Source organism: Mesoplodon bidens, assembly GCF_964165515.1.
Source record: "Mesoplodon bidens genome assembly, chromosome: 13".
In the NCBI taxonomy this organism is placed as follows: domain Eukaryota; kingdom Metazoa; phylum Chordata; class Mammalia; order Artiodactyla; family Ziphiidae; genus Mesoplodon; species Mesoplodon bidens.
Window position 1 is genome coordinate 73,866,420 of NC_138169.1, and position 16,400 is coordinate 73,882,819.

The 16,400-nt window shown below is 46.4% G+C and overlaps 1 long non-coding RNA gene across 1 annotated transcript in view; it reads right to left on the reverse strand.

The window, feature by feature from the left end:
* LOC308627312 overlaps positions 1-14,945 on the reverse strand; it is a 62,644-nt gene extending 47,699 nt beyond the window's left edge. The window contains exon 1 of the long non-coding RNA XR_014017391.1: positions 14,310-14,945. This is a non-coding gene — a long non-coding RNA (uncharacterized lncRNA). The remainder of the gene's footprint in view (positions 1-14,309) is intronic.
* Positions 14,946-16,400: the final 1,455 nt, after the last annotated feature.

The following is a 16,400-nucleotide window of genomic DNA, read 5'->3' on the forward strand; positions in this document are numbered from 1 at the left end:
ACATCCGCCACGTCCAAGGCTGAGCCGCTACGTTCAGATCATCAGCAAGGGGAGTGGCCTGGCCCTGCGGCCCGCAGCTTCTGGCTGCCAAAAGGCCTTGATTTCTAAGTCAGGACGACGGTCCTCCAGAGGCAGAGGCTGTGTTCAAGGGATGCGCTCTGAATTTACCCACAGATGAACTCGAACCAGACCCATGGCTCAAGGTGGTTCCAGGGGCTTACGTGACAACATTAACTGGTGGCAGCATTGCTTAAACTCGCAAAAGATGAATGAATCCGGGGAAGTTTTTAGACAAATTACGGTGTACTCTCACGATGGATGCACAGAGCTGGAAGGAGCTGATTGAGAAATCTCAGGTCATGGAGTATAAACATACATTTCTCTCCCCCTCCACCCCCGGCCCCGGCAAGTCTCTGCTTTCACCTGGCCTACGTATAACCTCCCTTTACTGTCCCTTGATGCCAGCTTAGGCAGACTTTGCAACTTCCCTTTTTTGACGTGTGTGCAGTTCTCTGTAAAACTCCAACCTCTTTCATGACTCTTGTCGCCTGCCTTCTACGCCACGGGTTGGGAGGGGTGGTGAGGGCTATCCTGATGTCTCTCCTCCTCCCTCCCTGTTCTGGTTTGGGGACAGGAGGGCAAGAAGGCGGCCCAGTCCTCTCATTTGCCCGTGACTTGTCAGCGGCAGGGGGTCCCTGGTCTCTACTCCAATGGGGGAGGGTTCTGTGGGGATCCTGGGTCTCTGAGCAGGTGGTGGGTGTTGCTTTCAGGGGAATGGGGTCCAGCCTCACCCCAGGTCCCCCGTCACTGGGGACCTGCCAGGAAAGGGTGCCTCGTCTCCTACTGGTCCAGACCAGAGGGTGCATGCCCCCAAGCCCCTCTCCAGGCACTGCTGGGCCCTGCCCCCTTTCACCTTTTCAGTGCCTCATCCTGAAGTTCAGGAAAAGTTCAGATGGGTCCTCTTGGTACCCAGAGAGGCCCAGGGAACTGGGATGGTGGGGCTGTCCCCACCTCCAGACATGGCACCCTACACCCCATGGGGCCCTTATACTGGCACAGGCACCCAGGGGCACCCAGGCTGTGATCGCACAAGCTGCCAGAGGGCACGTCAAGCTGTCTGTCTCTCTCGCCTCGTGCCCTGAGGTGTATCCTCACGCGGGCTGTCGGTTCTGGAGCTCGGCAAGTGGCAGGCTGGACAGCGAGCTAGGCTTCTCTGCCAGTGCGCCCTCACAAGTGGCTCCTGGGGATGCCTTTCGCCATCCACCAACTTGGCCTGGGGCGGGCAGTGGGTGGGATGTGGTTAGGGGGAAAGGAAGTGACTTCTCAGCAAGAGCAGTGCACACCCCACCAGCTGACCCCTTGCCTCCTTCCAGCCCCAGGGCTCACCCCACATAGACCAGGGTAGGGGGTGGCAGGACCTGATGGGAGGTCTCCTTCGACTGCCCGGACGCTGGGCATCATTCATTGACAGCTTTGTCCCTTGGCTGCAATTCCAGAATAATGGGAAAAGTTCCACACAGCAATCTATTACTCAGCCAAGAAAAGAGAGAGAAGAGGCTCTCTGTGTACTGGTACTAAATGATCTCAAAGCTATGTTATACAATGAAAGAGCAAGGTTCAAAACCCTAAATATTATGGCCCCAATTTGTATTTTAAAGGTGGTCATAATATACACGTGTCTGTGTTCATAGTCTATACAAGAAACATAACAACGGTTGCTTTGGGGTTGGGGTCTGGGGTCTTACTTTCCACTGGGGGTCTCCATGGATGGTTCAGAGCAGGCACCCAGTAGAGTTAACCCCCTCCCCTAGGCTGAGAAGGCAGAGAGAAGGCCCAATGTAATGTGCCTTTACATCCATTTAGCAAAAGTAAGAAATGAACAAAACAGTGCGGTGATGGACATCACCAGTGCATGTTGCATACCAGAGAGAAAGGGGGCGTAGACACCAGCAAAGGGAAAAGCACATGTTACTTTTACAAAAATAAATCTGCTAGTCATGCATCACCAGCTTCTAAAGAGGATGAGAGGCAGCTTCCAATAAAAGATACTGGTGATTACATATCCTTAAAAAACAGAGGAAAAGGAACAAGAGCCAATGGAAAAGTGGAGAGGTGGCGAAACAACTGTATCTAGAACTTTAGGCACAGGTCTTTTTTTAAATTGAGGTAACACTGGTTTTTAACATTATATAAGTCCCATGGGTACAACATTATATTTCTACTTCTGTATACACTACAGGGTGCTCACCACCAAAAACTGAGTTTCCATCCATCACCGTACAGTTGATCCCTTTACCCATTTTGCCCTTCCCCACCCTGCTCCATTTCCTCTGGTAATCACTGCTCTGTTCTCTGTATCTGCATGTTTGTTTTTGTTTGGTTTGGGCTGTTCATTTGTTTGGGATCTTGTTCTTTATATTCCACATATGATTGAAGTAATATGGTATGTCTTTCTCCATCTGACTTATTTAACTTAGCATAATACCCTCAAGGTCCATCCATATTGTTGCAAGTGACAAGATTTCATCTTTTTTATGGCTGAGTAGTATTCCATTGTACACATATATACCACATCTTTTTTATCCATTCATCTGCTGATGGATGCTTAGGTGGGTCCCATATCTTGGCTATTGTAAATAAGGCTGCCTGTATCTTTTCCAATTAGCATTTTCACATTCTTTGGATAAATACCCAGAAGTGGGATAGCTGGATCATATGGTAATTCTAGTCTTAATTTTTTGAGGAATCTCCATACTGCTCTCTGCAGTGGCTGCACCAGTTTATAATCCTACCAACAGTGCATGAAGGTTCCCTTTTCTCCACACCCTCTCCAGCACTTGTTATTTCTTGTCTTTTTTATCACAGCCATGCTAACAGGTGTGAGGTGATGTCTCATTGTAACTTTGATTTGCATTTCCCTAATAATTAGTGACATTGAGCATTTTTTCATGTGCCTGTTGGCCATGTGTACATCTTCTTTGGAAAAATGTCTATTTAGCTTCTCTGCCCATTTTTTAATCGGGTTGTTTGTTTTGCTGTCGTTGAGCGGGGCACAGGGTTTTCTCTCATACTCATGTACAGATTTCTTGGCTGTACGATGTCTCATTTAAACATCACAGCCACTGAGGGGTGGGGTGCTGTTACCAGCCCCACTTTGTAGATGTGGACACCTGGGTCAGAAAGCTGCCTTTCTCATGTCACACACCAGTCAGTGGCATAGGGGGCCCAGGCTCAATTTTTTTCATAGTCTTTCTTTCTTTCACACACATTCCCAGAAGTCTCATACCCTGAGATAGTACCGTACGAGTACTATCAAGACTGCCATTTAGGAATATTACTCAGCCATAAAAAGAAACGAAATTGAGCTATTTGTAATGAGGTGGATAGACCTAGAGTCTGTCACACAGAGTGAAGTAAGTCAGAAAGAGAAAGACAAATACCGTATGCTAACACATATATATGGAATTTAAGGGAAAAAATGTCATGAAGAACCTAGGGGTAAAACAGGAATAAAGACACAGACCTACTTGAGAATGGACTTGAGGATATGGGGAGGGGGAAGGGTAAGCTGTGACAAAGCGAAAGAGAGGCATGGACATATATACACTACCAAACGTAAGGTAGATAGCTAGTGGGAAGCAGCTGCATAGCACAGGGAGATCAGCTCGGTGCTTTGTGACCGCCTGGAGGGGTGGGATAGGGAGGGTGGGAGGGAGGGAGGTGCAAGAGGGAAGGGATATGGGAACAGATGTATATGTATAACTGATTCACTTTGTTATAAAGCAGAAACTAATTTTAAAAAAAAAAAAAGACTGCCATTTAGGGCTTGCCTGGTGGCGCAGTGGCTTAAAGTCCACCTGCCGATGCAGGGGACATGGGTTCATGCCCCGGTCCGGGAAGATCCCACATGCCGCGGAGCGGCTGGGCCCGTGAGCCATGGCCGCTAAGCCTGCGCGTCCGGAGCCTGTGCTCCGCAACGGGAGAGGCCACAACAGTGAGAGGCCCGCGTACCGCAAAAAAAAAAAAAAAAAAAAAAAAACCTGCCATTTACTGATGCCACAGGACACCCCATGCATACACTGTAACCACACCCCCGAACACGCACTAAATCTATCCTCTCACCAACTGCTGTGTGCTCCTTTTTATAATTTCAATTTTGAACCACGTGAATATAACACCAACTCCAAATAGTGTAAGAGATCTTACTATGTCTGATCCGTTTCCATTCTGTTTCTGGCTGAGACTATGATCAACTAGTCCATATTGAAGTGCTAATGCATTAATGGGCCACACCCTCGGAAAAGGTGTTAGAACTTTATCGGGGGCCTTTGGAGATGAAGCCTTAGCTGAGAGGTTTCTACCACTCTCAAACCCCAAGGCACCATTTTCCTTCCCGTGGCAACCACCATGAGCAATTTTCTCAGACGTCCTTCCAGACACAGTTTACTCCCCTGCCTGTGTTTATTGAAATGGAAACAGGTTATACACGCTGCTGTGTATCCTTTTTTTTTTTTTTTACCTCATACAACTTTAAAAGTGTTCTAAGAGTTTTTAAAGAATAGATCTTTGAAATTATTTTATCCGTTTGTTTAAAAATCCACACATTTCACGGTTTTAATGGCTCCAGAATATTTCACTATGTAAATATACCCTATGTTAATTTGACCAGTGCCTTTCTAATAGATATTTGGTATGTTCTTATACCTTGCTATACAAGCAACATTGCAATTTTGCACATTGTCAGATAACTTCCTGAAAGTAGAACTGTGTGTCAAAAGCTACAGGCATTTGTAATTTTGATAGCTATTTCCAAACCGCCGTGCAGTTTGTAGTGATCCACACTCTCACTTGCAGTAGATGGTGCTTGTTTCTCATGCCCTTACCGACACGAGGTAAAGCTAGCAAATTTGTACAAAGAGGCAAGCGTGGGATGCTTAGGCCCTGTGTGGTGTCTGTAGGGGCTCGTGGCGCCTGGGGAGAAGCTTAAAGGTGCTGGGGGGCTTCCCTCGTGGTGCAGTGGTTGAGAGTCTGCCTGCCGATGCAGGGGACACGGGTTTGTGCCCCGGTCCGGGAAGATCCCACATGCCGCGGAGCGGCTGGGCCCGTGAGCCATGGCCGCTGAGCCTGCGCGTCCGGAGCCTGTGCTCCGCAACGGGAGAGGCCACAACAGTGAGAGGCCCGCGTACCGCAAAAAATATAAATAAATAAATAAATAAATAAATAAATAAATAAATAAGTCTTTAAAAAAAAAAAAAAAAGGTGCTGGGGCTGGGGCTTGCCCACGAGAGGTCAGGCTTCACAGGGGACATGAGAAGCTCTGAGACCAGCTCCCCTCACCTCTCAGTCCTGCCAAAGACGGAGCCAACAGAAATGCCCCATAATCCACAGTATCACTGAGGTTAGTGCCAAGATCTCTCTGCATCTCATCAAGCAATAGTAAAACCCAAGTCTGTGACTGAATCCCACACACTCAAAGGCAGCTGCCCAGGTTTGCTCATCTTCATGCACAGGTGGTCTCTTGACAGTCGACAGCACATGTGGGGACAGTAGTATCATTAGTTCCCACTCTCCTGGCATGAAACTGGTTTCTCCAACAAGGCTGTGAAGAGGGGAAAGCTTCATCTTCGCCTAGCCCTTCCCCCTCACTATGCCCTGAAAAGGTGGTTTGATTAGTTGGAGCCTCCAGTGATGGCCTTTGACCACTGTCCTCTGGGCTTCTGGTCAGAAGACAGACACCTCTTTACCTTTCCGAGGACAAGGCTGGCTGCTACCCTGGTTCAGCGTCCGGGAATTTTCTAGCCGAAGTTTACTATAATTCTTTGGGGCTTAGATACTAGTGTGAAGTGTCAGAGGTTAAAACTGCATCCCTATCCTTCATGGTCTCCCTTATCTGTGTTATGCTGTTGGCAGAGATATGGCCTATCTTCCCAGCAGGGAATGACTGAAGTGTCTGTCAGGAACTAAGGGATCCTGGTGCATCTTGATCTTCCCTGGGATAAACCCTCCCTGCCCAACTTGGCTGGAAATGTACAGCCACCCCGAGTGACCGACAGTCGTGAGGAGAAGGGCTGAAAGGGAAGCTATGAAGCAGAGAATGGGAAACTGTACTTGCCACGAGGTGACTGAATCAGAAAACCCCAATGTCAAAGCTTCAAGGAGGTTTTGTCAACCAGCCTCTTAGTTTTCCCAACGAGAAAACTGAAGCCAAGCAGGTAGGAGAACTCGTCACAAAGCCACATCCCCACCAGCCAGAGCCAGTCTCCACTGAGTTTGGGACGCCTCATCGGAAGGTGGTAGGAATTTCATAGAGATTGATCTTTCGCCCTTATAATGAACGGCTGAAACATCCTCCCTCACTTAAAGTTTGCTATGACGCCAACCCAACCGATGACTGTGAGCACAGAAGGTTTAATGGAAGGTCTAGAAGCTTTTCTCATTTCCCAACCAAACCAAAGTCAGCTGCACTCAGTTCAGCCTCCCTCGGAAACACGTGGCTTGGCAGATGGGTCCCCAACGGGAGTTTGGTGAATGCCTTCCAAGGTGATAATCATTAACAGCAAAGTACACTTTAAGGCAGATTAATTAGGAAGAATACTCTTCAGGTTGATTCCTCCCCCCCCAAAATTTAAAGGGTATTGATAGTCTAAGAAAGTAGAGAAATGACTCTTCGGTGCCAACTCTACTGGTCTTTTCTACATTTCTCCTTTTCTCCTTTCCAGCCACTTTGGCCAATAACTCCTGGTGCCTCTAGACAGCTAACCACCTGGTCTGCCCCTTCCACGAGTTACTCCAGCAGCTGCGGGTAATGGTTCATCGCCACATGCCATCTCTTACCAGCCAGCTGGGTCCCAAATTCCTTTTCATTTAGAAAAAGATTTTGGTTTCTATTTCCATTATTGGTAATATGACCTTTGGACGTTCCCATGTCTATACTGTGCATGTCAGGCTCAAATTCCAACTACTGGCTAATAGCCAGCAAAAGGGAGCATCTTTCCAGACCCAACGAGCATTATTTTCACATTCTAGTAGCATTCAGGATGCAACTATATTTAAAAATATATTTTGTATATTTTTAAATATATGAAAGCAAAGTCCTCTACACAGGCACAGCCTATAATCAATATCAGATATTAAGTGGTTAACATATTGATGATATTGAGTACTAACATAGTTTGAATACTATTTTATTATTTTAGGAAAGGTTATAATTTGTCTTCCAATCACGCTCTTTAAATGGCTTTCTGCAGCCTGCCAAACTATTTCCTGAATTTTCACCAGTAGAAATTCAGTCCTTTGTGTTTACCCTTCTAGAGGCTCCTCTTTCAAAACGTGTATCCCTCAGGAAGGAGTAGCATTTTTCCCGACATCCTAAAACTCAACTGATCTCCAACCAACTGCTTATCTTCTACTGAAGATCAGCTTTTCTCCAGTGTTCCAGTTACTGTCTGTTTACTAAGTATTACTATTTTGAGGATGGGGGCTATGTCTATGTCATTCATGAATATCTCCAGGGCTTGGAATGGGTATGCAATAACTAGTTACTGAATGAATAACACATCACCCTGCTATGTCAGATCCTTTGCCACAAACTAGCAGTTCTTAAGTATTATAACCCCTTTTTAACAAAATCCACAGAACTTTTAAGATCTAGTGATTAAGAAACTGCATAATGACCAGAAGTTATTCCGACCTGAATTATTCTGAATTCAGTAGAACACTGAAATCAATGTTTGTTTCATCAATCACAACAGCACCCACATGTATTCAAAGGCTTGGCCTTTGCAGCCTCTCTGAAGCACCCCTTCCTTATATCTGTAGCCTACAAGAGGGGATGGAAAACTCACAATTTTGCCAAGAGATGGTCCTGTTTCTAAAGATTAATGAGATGTAAGAATGATGCTGAACTCAGTCCTTTGTGACCACCTAGAGGGGTGGGATAGGGAGGGTGGCAGGGAGACGCAAGAGGGAAGAGATATGGGAACATACGTATATGTATAACTGATTCACTTTGTTATAAAGCAGAAACTAACACACCATTGTAAAGCAATTATACTCCAATAAAGATGTAAAAGAAAAAAAAAAAAAGAATGATGCTGAAGGGGGATAATAAGGTCATCAGTATCTGGAAATTAATTCCCCCAGAACACAGTGGTTATCATTCTAGTGGTGGGTCAATATTAAAGTCTAATGCTGATACATGGAAATAATCACGTTTGTGCACCCCTATTCCTGGGAGTGGAGGGAGGCCCAGAGCACAGATGGGAATATGGGCTGCAGACCCATGTCTTACAGAGTCTGGAGCTCCCATGACTGGTGTTCAGATCTGTGAATCTTTCTCACTTCTTTTCACTTTGGTCCCCATCCCCATCCCCATCCCCATCCCCACAATGAGAGGCAGCTCAGAAAGGAAGTGGTGCCAGCTGGTGTGGCCCTTTTGAAGCAGAGGTCACAAGAGGCACCCATAAGCTTCTATCCAACTTGAGCTCTAGCTCCGTCATTCCCGCTGTGATCATCCCTCCCGTGGACTTCACCAAAGCCTCTTAACTTCCTCTCTTGCCCTTCTCCACCCCCCTCTTCTCGCTGCTGAATACATGATCCTGTCTAGATACAAGTGATACCCTTCAATAGCTTCCCAGCGCTCTTGGGATAAAGATGAAACCCCAACCTGTGCCCCCGGGTCCTGCTGGATGGCACCCTGCCTACCTCGAGGTCTCACCGGGCGCCTTCTCCCACTCTATCTGCTCCAGCCACGGGGGCTCGCCTTCCGCTGTTTTACACCTTCACACGTGCTCTACCTGGTACCTTTCCATCCCCATCCTTTTGCCTAGACAATTCCTATCCCTCCTTCAGAGCTCAGGCCCAACATGACTTCCTGGAGGAAACTTTTCATGACTCCCCTGCTAGATCGGGCCCCCTTCTTATACCCGCTTAACACCCCAGACACCTATGCTGCAAGCACTCTGAGCTGAGTGACTCCCTTCCAGGATAAGTGAAAGCTCCCCTAATCCAACCCTGACTGGCCCTCGGACTGCCGAGGATCAAAGCCCTCCGCTTCCAAGGTCACTTCTGTTGGTGCTTGCAGCTTTACCGAGACCGCTCATGTCAAGCCAGCAGGCCTGCGTCTGTACAGAAATCCTAGTCCTTTGATGTCGCGCTGCACCTGTCCTCAGCTTTTGGACGAGAGACCATGTCCTCCTCATCTGTTGCCCGTTCAGCAGCCTTGGAGCTCTGCTTCTGATCACACCTCCAAGCAAGGTAAAACCCCAAATGCAGGGGCTTCCCTGGTGGTGTAGTGGTTGAGGGTCCGCCTGCCGATGCAGGGGACACGGGTTCGTGCCCCGGTCCAGGAGGATCCCACATGCCGCGGAGCGGCTGGGCCCGTGAGCCATGGCCGCTGAGCCTGCGCGTCCGGAGCCTGTGCTCCGCAACGGGAGAGGCCACAACAGTGAGAGGCCCGCGTACCGCCAAAAAAAAAAAAAAAAAAAAAAAACCCAAATGCAAAAGGCCACTGCCCCCACCTCCCAACCACTAGCCCACTCCCCAAGGAACCACCATCAATGATATTCTTTGTAACCTTCAAGGAAGAAAAAGTATGCTATTACCACCAAATAAATACATATACAGATGCACACAAGTATTTCTATACTTTTACTTATACCAAATGTATTCTGATATATTTTGGACTGGGGAGGCATGGGATAAATCACCCTGCTTACCCCAATTCCTGGTCTTTTTCTTTTTCTGCACAATTTTACATTGTATGGCTGTATCATTACATTATTACTTTGTATGCTGTATTATTTATGTAACCAGTCTATCGTACGTTAGTCTGCTTTTCAGTTTTCTGATCTTACAAACAATGCTGCAATGAATATTTTTATATACATGTCTTACTTTCCTTTTGTGAATATATCTATAAGTTCCCAGTAATAGAATTACTGCACCAAGAGGGATGTACTTCCAATTTTAACAGACACTATCAAATTATCCTTTAAAAAGTAAACCATTAACATTTCCAGCAACAGCGTTTGAGAATGGCAGCTTGTCCACAGCGTGACAAATACTGGATATTGACCAGCTTTTTAATTTTAACCTATGAGCTCACTGAGAATTGATCCTCATCGACCTTTCTATAATGATGAAGTTAACCCTGTTTTCATGTGCTTATTTTGCTGTAAATTCCGTGTTCATATCCTCTCTTTTCCTCATTTTCATCTTGAATTATTCAATCTTGATTTATAAGAATGTTTCCTAAACTGAAGGGGTGAGGCTGTGGTATAGACTGCTATTTTTCCCTAGATTTTTTTTTTCTTTTGACTTTATTATTTTAATCATCTAATGTTAGAGGTCTCGATTTGCGGCTCTGTGTGCTGCTTAAGAATGCCTTCCCTGGCCCAAAATTATATACATTTTTATCCGTTTTAAAGAGCTGGACAACTACTACTGTCTGTCCTAAAGATTTATCTGGTGCCTACTGATCCCCAGCCCCCTTGAGACATCACAGTTGAACAAAACACTGACAGTCGATCTTCCTTTTGACAGTCCTTGCTGAGATCTTCCCCTATGCACACATTCAGCGAAAACAGCCAATATACTTGAGGTTAATTCAATTGATTAATTCAGTTTTTTCCAGACTGTTTTCTGGGTTATTGATTACTTCCAAATGCCCTTTGCACAGCCTGGACTGAAGAAAACATCCCATAAACTCCGGTCTAATTAGAGTCCTGCTCTTAAAACACAAGAATCTGTTTGAATGCTTTTCCTAAAGCTCTTGGAGAAGATGACTTCCCCGGTTGTCTCTAGTCTTCTACGTGCAGCACCACCAGCTAAACCATTCCTAAGAGTAGCTGGGATTTTGCTGATGGCCTGCAGGGGAGCTTTATGTGTAGGGGGGAAAGGGGTAAATGGGGGTGAGCTTCACCGGTGACTGGTAGAGGAGATCACAGCAGCACAAACCGGAGAAAAAAATCAATATTTCTAAAGCTCTGGCTTCATGGGACTTACCCCCATGATTTTTAGCTCATAATGTTTTAGAGTTTATAAACCCTTTCATGGAGATCAGCTCATTGCTGTTTTGCACAGCAATACCGAGGAGAGTCGTAATATTGTTCCTAATATTTTATGTAGGAAAAAAGAGGCTCTGGGAGATGAAGCTAACACAGCTGGGAAGGGCTAAGCTGGGTTGCAAATCTCTTTATTAGGACTCTGAGTCTACTGGTCCTTCCCCAGTTCTCCCTGTCCTACCTAGTTACATCAACTTTCACATAACAGAAGAGCTAAGCTTAAATGCAATGCTTATTAAATAATCATGTGCTCTAAGGAATGAAGAAGTAACTCTAAGGAAGCTGACTTTCAACCTCCAAAAAGAACTGAGCCAGGTCAGTGTAGTAGCAGTACAGGATCCGGCAGGCTCCTGGAATACATTCGGAAAGGGTTGCCATATAAAATATAGCGTCCCTAGGTAAATTCACATTACAGATAAACAATGAATAATTTTTAGTATAAGCAAGCCCCGAATATTGCATGGGACATAATTACCCTAAAAAAATATATTTGTTTATTTGAAGTTAAAATTTAACTGGATGTCCTGTGTTTTTAGTTGCTAAATCTGACAATTCTAATTGAGGAGAGACAGTTTGTCCATACGTATAACAAGATTTGTGATATTCTTGGTCTGAGGAGGTATTAGCTGAGTCGTAGCAGTGACTTCCTAATATAGAATCGAGAAAGGTCACCTTGTACCACTTAAGATCTCATAGACGAGGAACACTTTTGCCCATTTTGCTTAGAACCAAGCTAAAAAGTTAATAATGCAATGTATCAAAGTCTTTTAAAAATTACAAAAGATGTGTGCAATTATTTATCTTTAAAGGTGGTCTTTGCATCATTCTGAAATAAATAACAATTCTGAAAAAAAGGAACCAACTTACTTCAAAATAGGGTTTTAGTGAATAATAAATTCAGTCAATGGAATACAATGAAAGAAAATGGAATCCAAAATTATTTTTAAGAGTGTTGATACAAGATATTCCTTGACACGGAAGTATGTTGAGGATAGAATATTGAATGAAGAATACAGGTTGCTATATTATCATATTTTTGCAAAACAAGTGCATTTTGTCTGTTAAAGCACACCTTCCCCCCTCATGTTTTAGCATCTCTGAAATTAGGATGCCTTTAGGACTTAATGGCATTATCAGTGTTATTGGCCAGGCAGCAGACATGGTGCAATTGTCATCTATGTGCATGTGAGAACTCAGTGATTGCTGGTCATGGTGTCAGCTCACTGAGCTATTTGCATTGTTGGTACAACATATTTTGAGTTTGCTATTTAAAATATCTTCCAAGATTACACTATGACTCAGCATTGAAATGAAAAGTTATTTTCTGTGCAGAAGCATGAAAACAAAGCCGAAGGGACTAAATTTGATTTTAGCAATACAAATTTTCTTTTTGTCTTGGAGAAACAGTAACAGTTATGTATTGTTTTTCAAAGCAGCAAACAAGCAAGCGCTTTACAAAACCCAAGAAAGGAACAGACTCACAAGTAGATGAAGGGATGCTGGATTTTGTTACTGAGAAACGTGCAAAAGGATTGCCAATTACAATCGGCCAAGGAAAGCAACTGAGGACAATTAATTTGTTCCTGGGCCAGTTAACCAGGGAGAGGGAAGCCTGGGGCAGAGCTCGGGTGAGCAGCCCAGCCAGCCTCTGGGGACTCTGGCTGCCTTGTCTGTCCTGTTGGCTTTTAATCCAGTCCAGAAGGCAGGGAGAGATTGAGGGGCTTCCACACGGTGCCTGGGACTCCCCTGCTGTCCCTCTCGAGGGCCAAGGCAGGTGAGTGACAGGAGAAGGAACGGTTGTGAGTGAGGAGGTATGTTGCCATCACTTAATTTGCATTTTATCTGTTATCTGGAACTTACCCTGGTCACTTGGGAGCCTCAGGCAGAGGGAAATCCTCGGGGCTCAGGTAAATACCCAGATTTGCCCTCTGAACTGGCCCCAAACCTCTGATCCAAGGACCCCAGCAAGGCGAGGAAGGGGATTTATAGCAACTGGAGTCCATGGTCCCAGCTGCAGAGGGAGCAGAAGCCATGAAGGAATAGGCCTGTGGTCTCCTAGGATGATCCGCCATCTCACGCCCCGCCCCCCACCAACAGCCAGCTGAGTGTCTTTTCTCTCAATACTTTCTCTATTATACCTGCCCAACAACGGCAATAATAATATTTGAGTGCATACTATGTGTCAACCACTATGGTGAGTATTTTAGGTTTATACATCGTCACATTTAATCCTCACCATAGTTTGGGAAGGTAGGTTTTATTATCTGAACTTTACAGATGATTAGCTTCAAGTTCACCCAACAAGTGCAGAAACAGGAGTCAAACTTCAGATTCGCTGGCTACAAATCCCCTGCTCTGAAGCACCACTCACAGTACATTTCTCTGGACAAAGACCCCTGACAGCTAGCTGTCCTCTCCTGTCTAATCCCACTACTGTTTTTTGTTTTTGTTTTTGTTTGCGGTACGCGGGCCTCTCACTGTTGTGGCCTCTCCCGTTGCGGAGCACAGGCTCCGGACGCGCAGGCTCAGCGGCCATGGCTTACGGGCCCAGCCGCTCCGCGGCATGTGGGATCTTCCCAGACCGAGGCACGAACCCGTGTCCCCTGCATCGGCAGGCGGACTCTCAACCACTGCGCCACCAGGGAAACCCCACTACTGTTGTTTTACTGCTGCTCCTTGGAACTGCTTCCTCTCTCCGCTTCTCACCTACATACCCAGCAGCTATCAAGGAGCCATCCCACATTCCTGTTCTGTGCCCACAGAGGCTGCTCAGCCCCGGCAGTCATCCCAGGATCCCCTGTGCTCACAGAGAGGACACTCAAGTAGCCCTGTGTGACACCCATAATCCCCTGTGCCCACAACTAGCAGATATTGTCTTCTAAACACCACCTTGGTTGGAAGGAATCAACCCTGCTGATACCTTGTTCTTGGACTTCTAGCCTCCAGAACAAATTTCTGTTATTTAAGCCACTCAGTGCATGGTACATTGCTATGGGAGCCCTAGGAAACTAATACAGTAATTAACTAAACCTCTCACATAAAACAACAGAAACACATAATTATTACTAAGCAAGCATGAGCTGAGACTTCCGGGGAAGATGGCGGAAGAGTAAGACGCGGAGATTACCTTCCTCCCCACAGATACACCAGAAATACAGCTACACGTGGAACAACTCCTACAGAACACCTACTGAACGCTGGCAGAAGACCTCAGACCCCCCAAAGGGCAAGAAACTCCCCACGTACCTGGGTAGGGCAAAGCGGAGAGATTCCCGCACAGAGGATCGGTGCCGACCGGCACTCACCAGCCCGAGAGGCTTGTCTGCTCGCCCGCCGGGGTGGGCGGGGCTGGGAGCTGAGGCTCGGGCTTCGGTCAGAGCGCAGGGAGAGGACTGGGGTTGGCTACGTGAACACAGCCTGAAGGGGCTAATGCGCCACAGCTGGCCGGGAGTGAACACAGCCTGAAGGGGCTAATGCGCCACAGCTGGCCAGGAGGGAGTCCGGGAAAAAGCCTGGAGCTGCCGAAGAGGCAAGAGACTTCTTCCCTCTTTGTTTCCTGGTGCTCGAGGAGAGGGGATTAAGAGCGCTGCTTAAAGGAGATCCAGAGGCAGGCGCGAGTCGCGGCTGAAAGCGCGGACCCCAGAGACGGGCGTGGGACGCTGGGGCTGCTGCTGCCGCCGCCAAGAGGCCTGTGTGCGAGTGCAGGTCACTGTCTACGCCCCCCTTCCGGGGAGCCTGTGCAGCCCGTCACTGCCAGGGTCCCGGGAGAGCACACGGCGCGCCTCGGGCTGGTGCAACGTCACGCCGGCCTCTGCTGCCGCAGGCTCACCCGGCCACCGTACCCCTCCCTCCCCCACGGCCTGAGTGAAACAGAGTCCCCGAAGCGGCTGCTTCTTTAACCCTGTCCTGTCTGAGCAAAGAACAGACGCCCTCCGGCGACCTACACGCAGAGGCGGGGCCCAATCCAAAGCTGAGACCCGGGAGCTGTGAGAACGAAGAAGAGAAAGGGAAACGTCTCCCAGCAGCCTCAGAAGCAGCGGATTAAAGCTCCACAATCAACTTGATGTACCCTGCATCTGTGGAATACATGAATAGACAATGAATCATCCCAAATTGAGGAGCCAGGAGTCAGTGCTGTGCCTCTGAGGTGGGAGAGCCAACTTCAGGACACTGGTCCACAAGAGACCTCCCAGCTCCACATAATATCAAACGGCGAAAATCTTCCAGAGATCTCCATCTCAACACCAGCACCCAGATTCACTCAACGACCAGCAAGCTACAGTGCTGGACACCCTATGCCAAACAACTAGCAAGACAGGAACACAACGCCACCCATTAGCAGAGAGGCTGCCTAAAATCATAAAAAGTCCACAGACACCCCAAAACACACCACCAGACGTGGACCTGCCCAACAGAAAGACAAGATACAGCCTCATCCACCAGAACACAGGCACTAGTCCCCTCCACCAGGAAGCCTACACAACCCACTGAGCCAACCTTAGCCACTGGGGACAGACACCAAAAACAACGGGAACTACGAACCTACAGCCTGCAAAAAGGAGACCCCAAACAGTAAGATAAGCAAAATGAGAAGACAGAAAAACACACAGCAGGAGAAGGAGCCAGATAAAAACCCACCAGACCTAACAAATGAAGAGGAAATAGGCAGTCTACCTGAAAAAGAATTCAGAATAATGATAGTAAAGATGATCCAAAATCTTGGAAATAGAATAGACAAAATGCAAGAAACAGTTAACAAAGACCTAGAAGAACTAAAGATGAATCAAGGATTGATTAGAAACACAATAAATGAAATTAAAAATACTCTAGATGGGATCAATAGCAGAATAACTGAGGCAAAAGAACGGATAAGTGACATGGGAGAAAAAATAGTGGAAATAACTACTGCAGAGCAGAAGAAAGAAAAAAGAATGAAAAGAACTGAGGACAGTCTCAGAGACCTCTGGGACAACATTAAACACACCAACATTCGAATTATAGGGGTTCCAGAAGTAGAAGAGAAAAAGAAAGGGACTGAAAAAATATTTGAAGAGATTATAGTTGAAAACTTCCCTAATATGAGAAAGGAAATAGTTAATCAAGTCCAGGAGGAACAGAGAGTCCCATACAGGATAAATCCAAGGAGAAATACGCCAAGACACATATTAATCAAACTGTCAAAAATTAAATACAAAGAAAACATATTAAAAGCAGCAAGGGAAAAACAACAAATCACACAAGGGAATCCCCATAAGGTTAACAGCTGATCTTTCAGGAGAAACTCTGCAAGCCAGAAGGGACTCACAGAACATATTTAAAGTGATGAAGGAGAAAAAC